The sequence below is a fragment of the Panicum virgatum genome, chromosome 4K (genome assembly GCF_016808335.1).
Source record: "Panicum virgatum strain AP13 chromosome 4K, P.virgatum_v5, whole genome shotgun sequence".
Classification (NCBI taxonomy): domain Eukaryota; kingdom Viridiplantae; phylum Streptophyta; class Magnoliopsida; order Poales; family Poaceae; genus Panicum; species Panicum virgatum.
In genome coordinates, this window is record NC_053139.1 from 42,059,549 (window position 1) to 42,070,787 (window position 11,239).

Below are 11,239 nucleotides of genomic sequence, written 5' to 3' on the forward strand. Positions count from 1 at the left end.
AAGTTGGCTACAAAATCATCAATCAGGACACATCGATCCATAAACCCATACAATTGGAAAAAGGATAGATTCATAGTCATCAGGACCAGTGGTACGGTATAGGCGTATAGCTAGGGCTGTGTTTAGATCCGTAAAATAGTGGTTAAAAAGGTCACATCGGACACTAGCACACTGTAATACTTTTCGTTTGTTTGTGATAATTGTTGTCCTACCACGACCTAACTAGGCTCAAAAGATTCGTCTCGTCATGTACATCAAAACTATACAATTAATTTTTTTATTTACCTACATTTAATGCTCCATGCATGAGGTAAGAGATTTGATGTGATAGGTGAATAGTGAAGTTTGAAAAAAGAAATTTTTGAACTAAACAAAGCCAGGTGCATGAAGGTGTGTGGACGTACAAACGTCTCAGGGATCTAGTGTGACAGGTGTACGTATTTCTAGAGAATTCATAGGCAATATACGACCGAATTCTGAGCCCATCATTGGAGACATTAATGAAAGACCAACAATCTTTATTCTCAGAGTGTCGTGGTGTGGAAAATCATAGCCGGGTGGCGGATTGCACCCGCCTAATTCTAATTGTAGGATGTGCTTGGGGACAGTCAAGGAATGCTTGATCTAGAGACGTAAGAATACGGAAGCACACAAAGATTTAGAGTGGTTCGGGCCGCCGGAGCGTAATACCCTACATCCACTGTGTGATGTATTGACTGAGATTGTGTGCAAGCTGGGGGAGGAGCTATGCCTGTCTCTGCATGTGTGAAAACTTGTGGAATCTCGTGTCTGTCTGAACCTCGTGTTTGTGTGAACCTCCCCTTTCTACCGTGCGTGCTCTCCCTTTTATAAGCCCAAGGGGAGCAGTACACTGAGCGGGACACCGACAGGTGGTCCCGGCGATGTATTATAAACTACACTTTGGCCTTCAATGCCTCAGATCCGGAGATCTTGTCGTCGGCTTCCGTGCGTAGCTTCTGACCAGGGATGGTCTTGAGCTGTCCTGTCGGAGTAGAGTCTAGCCTCTGGAGCCGCACGTCGAGGTCATCATGAAGCGCCGAACTACTGACTCAGTCTGCTGTAGCACCGTGCACTGTTGCTCCAGTTAGTAGCTGGTCATCATGACTCGTCGCCCACACGCGCGGCGTTGAGACTCTGCTGCGTGCCTCGGTAACAGACGAGCCGCCTTGGAAACAGACGGGCTTACCGTGTTGTCATGTCGTGCCTGTCCAACCCATGAGTGGGTATCCAATGCCCTGCTCTGGCAGCGCACGCCCCAACCACCAGCATTTAATGCGGCAGGAGGGCTGGCTTCAGGCAGAAGACTCGTGCATGTGGGACACGTGGCGGCACCGGACCCGGGGGTCGGCGGCCGCGCCCACAGGGGCACGTGGCGGTTCCGGACCCCTGCCCAAGCGGGGAGCGAAGGTCGGCCCTGTGGGACATGTGGCGGCGCCGGACCCTGTGGTCGGCGGCCGCGCCCACAGGGGCTTGCGAGGGCTCCGGACTCCTACCCAAATAGGGTGCTGGGTCCGGGTCCGTTGGCTGGCTCGATGACTCAGGCCTCTTGGAGGTCCGGCTTCCACTTGTAGAAGCCCAGGTCCGGCACGCGGAGGTTCGGGACCTGTCTGCGGGGGTCCGCACCCATGGTCCGTGGTTGCCGCTCCTAAGTGCCTTCGTACTTGCCTTGTAGGAGAGGGTACTCCGGTCTGGGTACACCGATAGAGGCCCCCGGGCCCACCTGCGGGTAAGGTACGAACCCGCAGGTGGGGCCAGAACCATGTCGGAGTCGTCGGGAAACGCTGTTCTTCCCGCCCTGGATTCTGCTGTCGAGCGCCTGCGTCGCCTGAAGTCCGCCCTCGGCGCAAGCCTTGTCGCCGAGGGTCGGGAGCCTGTTCGGATGGTGGCCGAGCAGCCCTGCACATGACTTAGGATCGGCGTTTAGTAACATACCCACGTGGTATCAAATCCTGTTGGCAGAGGTCCTTTGAGATACGCAGCCGGACCTGTGAAACAAAGCTTAGGAGGCCAGCCCTCAAGCTAGAATGAGATCCGGACCTCTAGGTACGCAGTTCCGGGTACTAGGGCACCTGTTACAGAGTGGTGGAGTGCACAGGCTTAGGGTACGGAACCAGGCTAAGCGGCTGCACAGGGCTCCGGACCACCCCCGGGAACAAGTACCTCTTCCCCGAAGCAGGTTCCTAAGGACCCGGACCCCCCCTCTAGCAGTGAGGGGTCCCAAACTGAACCACATGCCGGTCGACTCAATTCGGACACAGGAGTGGGAACCACGCGGGGGTTAGCGCAAACAGAATGCGTGGATTGAAATTGGAATGTAACATCCTTAGAGGCGAACTGAGAATAAACTTTTCCTTTATAACTAGTTGTACATGAGATGTGCGATGTAAGCCAGAACACGGGTTTATGAGGCCGGAGCTGTCCGGACCTCCGGGCCCCCAGTCTTAAGTACTACGGTACTCGCCCTAGAGAGGTAGAGCATGCAGGCTTAGGGTACGTGTAGCATATCCGCCCAAATTAAACCGGCTTAAGTGCGCTAACTATCATCTTAATGAATAATCAAGTTACCTCGCACTTAAAACGGTGTAATCCGGCAGTCCGTCGGGTAATTCCCGATTAAACTACTGTACTCCAGGATCACAATTGCACTAGAAGTCTCGCACGAAGACGTGCACAGATGATACAAGCATATCGAGATTCTCAAATTTATTTACAACACAGGTTTTACATAAAAACTTTAAATACAAACTACAGAGTTCAAATACACCGCGGAAGTTTAAAACCGAGTTCGAAATACAATACGTAACTACGAACGACGATACAAGGTGAGCTCCACATCCTGCCCACCGATGTGGTGCCAACCTACCCGATCTTCACGGGGAAGACGGGGCCCACTCGACGGTCCAACCCGGAGGAAGCGGTTGTCCAATCCAGGACGCACAGACCTCCTCGAAGTCAGCGGGAACACAACCTTCTCAGAAAGGTTACAACAACAACCCTGAGTATACTAATACTCAGCAAGGCTTACCCGACTATGGGTATACTTAGCCCATTACCTAGACATGTAAAGCTTTTTGGCTCTGGAGTTTTTTTGCTGAAAGGCTGCTAGCAGTGACTCCTTACTTTCAATATTTTAGCTCCATTTAGTATAGCGAGTATCAACTAAATTCGCTTAAGTATCTAGAGCACACATGGTGAATCAGATTATCTTTCAGTAACACACGAGCCAAACCTTTCCATTCCTTTCTCATTCCACTTCATTACTACGATGTGACACAGTGACCAAGGCTCTCATATCCACGAGTCACGGCGAATCGATCCGATTTAATCTTGCAAGGTGGACCTAACTCACACGACACGTGCAACCCCGTCGGGCCACACACGTCAACTGTTCCCATCATCACCCCGACGTCTGAATCACGCCTGCCAAAACCCGGGTGAGGAGCCCCACACGACGAACACCCAGTGGACCCGAGGGAGACTACAACACCCGCCATCATCCCACTCCCAGAGTAGCAAGTCGCGATTCAAAGTATCGTGGTGAATCAGGTAATAAGCTTACCGGTTTCGACTACCTCCTACTCCCGGCATGTGGTTAGTACTGTTCAATCCTCGATCAACAATGCCAACAACGGTACGGTCCTCAAATGACACAGACGGAGATTTACTTTCCATCCATTTCTTATCCCGAACCAACTCATCTCCGCCCGGTCTCCATTTCTATTTCCTTGATTCATCTCCAAGCCACTTGCCATCAGAACAAAAAAAATTCAAAACTTGCGAGTGACAGAAATCACTCAACTTCTACCGAGTTCCTACTTAGCAAAGCATTTCTAACGACACCTAAATACTAGTATGGACTCACGAGTACCTAGGGAGAACATGCATACTAGGGTTCCATACAACTCCTAGAACTTAAATGCACAAATACTTATATAAACATTGATATATATAGATACTGAATTTATGGGTCATGCTCCGAGACTTGCCTTGCAGGTCAGCGGGGTTAGCGATCTTCGGGAGCGTGCTCGACTACGTCCTCCTGCTGTTCCCCTACTTGCGGCTCCTGGATCGAATCAGCGACCAACTCGTAGACGGCTTCGCTCGCGGTGTCTACAAGTATGAAAGGATGCCATGCCAGAGTCAGAACCACAGCAGTGCATGGATGCTCATGATGCGATGCATTTCAATACAAAGCAATTGAAAGAACCGACAGAGCTGACATGCATTGACTGAGTAGCCACCACAATGAAAGTAACAACTGAACGATTTGAGTGCTTAGGTGCAGTTCAGAAGTTCAACTCGTTTTAGCCTGAAGTGTTTCCTCCAAACAACAACTACTAAACTTGCTTCGGAGGATTAAACACAACCCTAGAGCAACATGGATTACTTTATGGACCTAATAGCAATTACTAACAAGCAAACCCAGGCAAGGTACTTACAACAAGCATCAACCTGGTCCTACAAGTTAGAATGATTAAAACAGGAGCTTGTTTTGCGGAGAGTACACATGCAGGAAATAATTAACTAACAACAAATATAAAAGAAAAGAGTAGCTAGGAGCCAATTAAAAGTAAGGACTTGACTTGCAGATATGATCTAGCAACAAGAATTTATCAAAACAACATGATTTTGATAAAGCATGCCACATAAATTTTCCAACATTTATTGATGATCGAAAGTATTTATTTTAACCCTAAAAAAGAAATCAAACAATAATATATCCACAAACATGCACATAGGCTATGCACCTGAAAATTTTTCAGTGAAGTACACATGCAAAGAGTTGACTACTCCATAAATTTCATAATTTTTAGAGTAGCAGAACAATTGGTATTAAATAAATTAGCTTAAACACAACCTAAAATTTTAGCAGGGGCAAACATGACATTTCACAAGCATGAGTATTTTTCCTCTGAAGATCTCGATCTAAGAAACCCAACAAAATTTGGTTTGCATTTTTAGCATTTTTCTGTGATTTGTTATGCAATTACAAAATTTCAGCCGAAATCAACAAAAAGAACAAATCCACCCTTAATACCCTGACCCGCGGGCCCCACTTGGCAGTGGAACAGAGAGAGCAGGGGGAGGGCGCTCCCCTGCTCTGCCCAGCCACGCACGCCGGCAGCGCACCTGACGCGTGCGCGGCGGTCGTGGGCCGGCCGGCCAGCGGGGCAGCACGGTGGGCAGCGGCGGCCCGCGCGCAGGGAGGTCGGCACGGCCGCGGCCCGTGCAGGGGCAGCGTGAGGGCGGAGCTCGGCGGTGGCGGCTGGGTGGCGGCGGCACGCGGCGTTCTAGCGACGGCGGAGCAGGGCGGGCACGGGGCGGGGCGACGCGGCGCTCAAGGAAGCTAGGAGGCCTCGGGGCGCGCGGCGGCGCTGTGCCGGCGGCGAGTAGGGCGCACACGGCGGCGCGGCGGCGCTACGGCGGCGGTGGCACTGGAATCGGAAGGGGAAGGGTTCGAGAAGGACGAGGGGGTTGTGGGGGAGCTCACCGAGGGGTTAAATCGAACGGAGGGAGGTCGGGTAGGGGAGCTCGACGGCGAGGCAGAGCTTTGGCGGCCAACAATGGCGGCCGCGGTGGCACAGGGGCCGATTCGGCCGGGGATTGGGGCAGAGGAGGTGGAGAGCAAGGCAAGGGATGTCGAGGCGCGAGGGATCGAGCGGGGGCGGCGAGGTTTGGCCGGCGCAGGGCTCGACGGTAGCTCTGCTCGAGCTCAGCGCGATGCGAGCACGAGGAAGAAGAAGGGTGGGGAAAAACTAGATGAGGCCTCGCGCGTGGATAAGAACGGCTCACGGGGAACGAAGTTCGCCGCGACGGCCGACGCGTGGCGTCGCCGGTCGCGGCATGGGCGCGCACAGTGGAGAAACAGGGGAAGAACAGTGCAGTTTCAACGAATTTTGACCCAACTTTGACCATCCAAAAACTCAAATTTTACATTGGAACATGAAATTTGGCCAAAATAGAAGTTGTAGAAGAAAAGAAGATCTACAACTTTTGTTTTGGGCGAAAGTTGATTTGGAGCTCGGATTAGGGAGAAAAAACGAGAGCGAACGTAGCTAAGTCGATGTTTACTATGCAAAGTCGATTAGAGCTATTGACAAGGTTAAACTCCTAATTAGCAAATTAAGCTCATGATTAGCGCTCATTAACATTGGGGTGTTACAGTACGGAACCAGGCCAAGCGGCTACACGGCTCCGGACCTCCCCGGAGGGTGAGTACGCTTCCCTGAACCTGGTTCGTAGAGGTCCGAACCCCTCCACGGGGGAGGCTCACCGGACTGGACCACACGGAAGTACTACCTAGTTATAAAGGAAAAGGTTTTATTCCCTGCTGGGCCTCTAAGGGTAGGACTTACAGAGATGTAGAGTCGGGGGTGCGACCGGAGTCGGCTTAACATCGGAGAGAGCCACCAGAGTCGGTTTAGTGCGACCGGAGTGGGCTTTCCGCCGGAGAGGGCTTGGTGCGACCGGAGTCGGCTTTCCGCCGGAGCGGGCTTGGTGCGACCGGAGTCGGCTTTCCGCCGGAGCGGGCTTCCTCACATGAGTGAGGTATGCTGCGAGCTGGGATTTGTTGATGTTGTGCTCCCCCAGACCTGCTTGATGACGAGCTGGGAGAGCATGACCCGCTGTCGCCATCCTGCTGACGCGGGCGCTTGCCGCGCGAGTTCTGGCTCCCGGGCGCTCGCCACCTGGAAGATGGTGATGACGAGCCGATGATCAAGCGAAAGCCAAGCAGCCCCTACCTTGAGACTCTGCTGTGTGCCTCGGTAACAGACGAGCCGCCTTGGAAACAGGCGGGCTTACCGTGTTGTCATGTCGCGCCTGTCCAACCCGTGAGTGGGTATCCAATGCCCTGCTCTGGCAGCGCACGCCCCAACCACCAGCATTTAATGCGGCAAGAGGACTGGCTTCAGGCAGAAGACTCGTGCATGTGGGACACGTGGCGGCACCGGACCCGGGGGTCGGCGGCCGCGCCCACAGGGGCACGTGGCGGTTCCGGACCCCTGCCCAAGCGGGGAGCGGAGGTCGGCCCTGTGGGACACGTGGCGGCACCGGACCCTGGGGTCGGCGGCCACGCCCATAGGGGCTTGCGAGGGCTCCGGACTCCTACCCAAATAGGGTGCTGGGTCCGGGTCCGTTGGCTGGCTCAATGACTCAGGTCTCCTGGAGGTCCGGCTTCCACTTGTAGAGGCCCAAGTCTGGCCCGCGGAGGTTCGGGACCTGTCTGCGGGGGTCCGGACCCGTGGTCCGTGGTTGCCGCTCCTGAGCGCCTTCGTCCTTGCCTTGTAGGAGAGGGTACTCCGGTCTGGGTACACCGACACAGGAAAAAAATGAAATTGTTTTTTTGGCAGCACCCCATTGGTCATCCGGGTATGATCGACTTTATGAGACACCCACATCTGAAAATGTGCCCTGCTAGCTCAGGAAGATCACACACACCACATGAAATTGTTGGTCGAATTCCATCTGAAGCACAAATATTGATTGATAGACCATCTATCCACACATCCACAACGAATATTATTGAAGCAAAGGTGTGTAGGTAAGCTCTACCTACATGTATTCCTCCTAGGACTTTTTTTTTCTTGCAAAGCGTGCCAACTTGCTTCAGTTTTTACTTGTTGCCTTGTTGGTTGAAAGTAAAGTCGGAAATTATTATTGTCTAACAAAGTGTCAAAAAAAACGCTGGCTTATATATATGTGGATATCAAGAAAATACTCCTATATATAGGTACAAGAAAAATATTTGGAGTGGGGAATTTTCACGAAACTATGTAAAAAACTTCCACAATTTGTACTATGTATCAGTTATTATCTCATCTAGTGGGGAGGGAGGGTAGCCCGGTTAGCTTAGATGCCAAGCTCCAAAACCGGAGTGCCGGGTTCGAATCCTAGGTAACGCATCTCGCTGGGAAGTGAGAGCGTTGCCAGTCAGGCGTATTAGAGAGAGAACCTAGCTCCCTACTTGAGGTTCCAATGAACCTGGGAGATAACCCGCCTCTATCCTCCAATTGTCTCATCTATTGCGGTAGTGCTGGACCTAATTTAACCAGGAAAAAAGTTCCAGTGAGTTTATTTAGTACTTCTCCATTAACAATAGCAACTAATGCCATACTTACAAGAATGGAACCAAAATTAGACTTCTTTGTTTTATATTGATTTAACTCTTTGCATTCAGACATGTCAAATAAGATAGATAGATATGGTTTGCTCACTACTACAAAGACGATTTGTAGCAATACCCTATTTTTTTAGGGATGGATCAAAATGTAATCTGCTGCTACAAAGGGAGCGTGACTACTGACTACTGTAGCAGCCGACCCGCCCCTCGAAAAGCCTTTTCAATGGCGGATCACCCCCCTCACCCGACCCTAAAAATGGCACCCATGTTAAGAGGCGATGGGGGGTGACCTGCCCCTACAAATTGGTTTCTAGGTGCAGGGGCAGGCGCGATACCCGGTCTTGAGAAAAGCATTTTTAGTGGCGAGAACCAAAAACAGGTATAGCACCCGTCCTTATAAATACGTTTTTAGTTGCCTCTAAAAACCGTTTTCGTAGTAGTGGCTATTGGAAGTCAAGTCAACCATGATTTTAACACAAATCCGAACGGAATGCGACATGAACGCCTCATAATACTTCTACCCGTTGCTGAGACAATACCACATAACCACCCAATTAGAGGTCGCAACATGTGAGCCGAACCACATAAAGCACTAAAGCAGCAGGCCCAGGTACGGTGAAGCACTTGTCTGTGAACACGTAGTTCAATTCGGCCAAAACCAAGGCCATCATCATACGCTAACAAGCCGATTACTTAGAGACTATGGGCTACCAATGGGATCCCTTAAGAGTGGAATCAATCACCATGGCAAAGTAATTAGGATGCCACTTGATGGAGAAAAGCTCTCTCTCTCTCTCTCTCCTTTTGTCGTCAGCATCATGCTATTCATATATCTTTGCTTTATAGTTAGCTTATTACGTATGTGACGCGCGGATCCAATAGTGTTACATGTACATGAATTTTTAAAGAAAAACATTTCAGACGGGTTCATCACTGCCATCAGTTATTACTAGACCATATCTATTTATTATCTTATTATTTGGCCAACAAACAGAACCTCTACGTTCGCTCTCAAGGCCTAGAAATTCCCACGTTAATCGGAGAAAAATAGAAAAATAAAAATTACCCACCACTGCCATTACAATAAAAATTAGCCTAAAATACTCATGTGCCTAATTAAAAATCACCTACCAATGTCATTATGAAAAATTAAATATAAAATATCATTTAGCTATGTATCAGTTACAAATATTTACTATTAATAGAAACTAAAGCTAATAACAATCAATCAAAATGAAATAAAAATAAGAATAATTATCTGCATAATATTATTAATGCTCAACAAATCAAATTATTATTATAGGTAGATCATAGTTGAACTGTTTTAATGAACAATAAGACATAATTTACGATAATGAATAGGATGATGTATGGTAAAAAAAATAGTATAACATTTAAGTAAGGATACTACAGCATGCAAATTTTTGAATTTTCAATACTAGCCGCGCAAATGCGCTGGCTATACGCCTAGTTACATGAAAATAATCAGAGATGATCGATGACAAAGGTAACTTCAGAGAAAAAATTGTATTTAAAAAAGGGTGAAATTTTCTGAAGGATATGGTGATCAGATCACATGTACTCCAAAAACCTAGCTATACTAGAGTCATACATGTAGCTTTATCCGCAATACAAATGGATCGATCGACGATGCGTTACAGAACATATATTGGTGTTGCTTTTTTTCTTTGAGTGGCAGCGAAAGGCTGTTTGTGAACTCGAGACATTATACCCATGTCTCTGGATACAATACAAACCCTAGGTAGTGGCCTCATTTTCCCTGTGGATAAGCTCACACCAAGCAACAACAATGACATGCACTGTGTATAGTTTAAATTTTCATGCACATACATATCCTCCTGAAGGTAATGCAAAAAAGGTGTCTTCTGATGCATCACTATTAGATGAGCATACTAAGTTAACGAAAAGAATAGCCCCAAGCAGAAAGTGTTGATGAAAAGGTTAATGAGGGAATATATGTTTTGATTAAAAGTAGGTTAATGGAATACTACTGCAAGTAGACTAGGATATGTGATTCTAAAGTATACAGAGTGTGATCATTCTATTGGGACCTGCTCTGCTTGAGTTCTCCACTCACCATATCTGTCACGCTAGCTCTTAGCTAAAGTTGGCAGACGTAATCCATATTGTTGTTGGTAAAGCTCCACTAAGTGATGGATTAAGCTAGCTAATTGATGCTCAAGGATAAGGACAGGACCTTTATTACACTGAGTAAATTGAACATCACCTGCTCAAATGAATATTACCATTGTCTTGCTAATCAAAAGAAACTCTATAAGGGCTGTTTAATTTAATTAATCTAGCTAGGTAGTTAATTTATGTAGGGCAAATACTATATAGCTAGTACCACACTTAGGACACATCTGTAATGCTCCCCTTTGTTGGTACCAGCATATCTCTGTCTCTGCACTAATTTAGTTGCCAAAAGAATTGAAGCTAGGATATGATGATGCTTATGTACGTCCTAAACCTTATCATTAACTTAATTGCTCTTAGTTCCCGGTTTGGAGTCTTCCAGTAATCAGTGCACAAGCAATCATTCTTGTACAGTTCTAGATGCCCAACCACATGATCACATAATGCAATCAATGCGCAATTTGTACAAAATTTGCGCCCTGAAATACATAGTTAGATTTTTAAGACCTAACAATCAAGTGTAGTCCTACAACCTGCTTTTTTCAAAAGCAAATTGATCATAAGCCTGTCTTTTAGAAACAAAATTCAGAACCATGAGTTTCAAAGTATGAGAAGTTTATCCCAGCTCTGAACCAATGATACACGCAAGGCTTCAGCTTAACTGTTCTTGGGCAGAGTTAGAACTCGTCTCCTCAACACGTGGTGTGGAATCGAAGCTAAACTACTCACATCCCCATAGGGAACTCCAAAACTTTTCATCATGCGATGGTTGCTTAATTCCACCCAAGTTAACTAACCTACAAGCTACAATTATCTAGGACATGGAAGCATATCCATCTTATCTCCTTAAGCACCAACATATAAACTAACTGGTTGATTAAACTAACAAAAGTTGGCTACATAAAACCCTTTCCCCATTGGTCTTTTTTTGCTATCCCC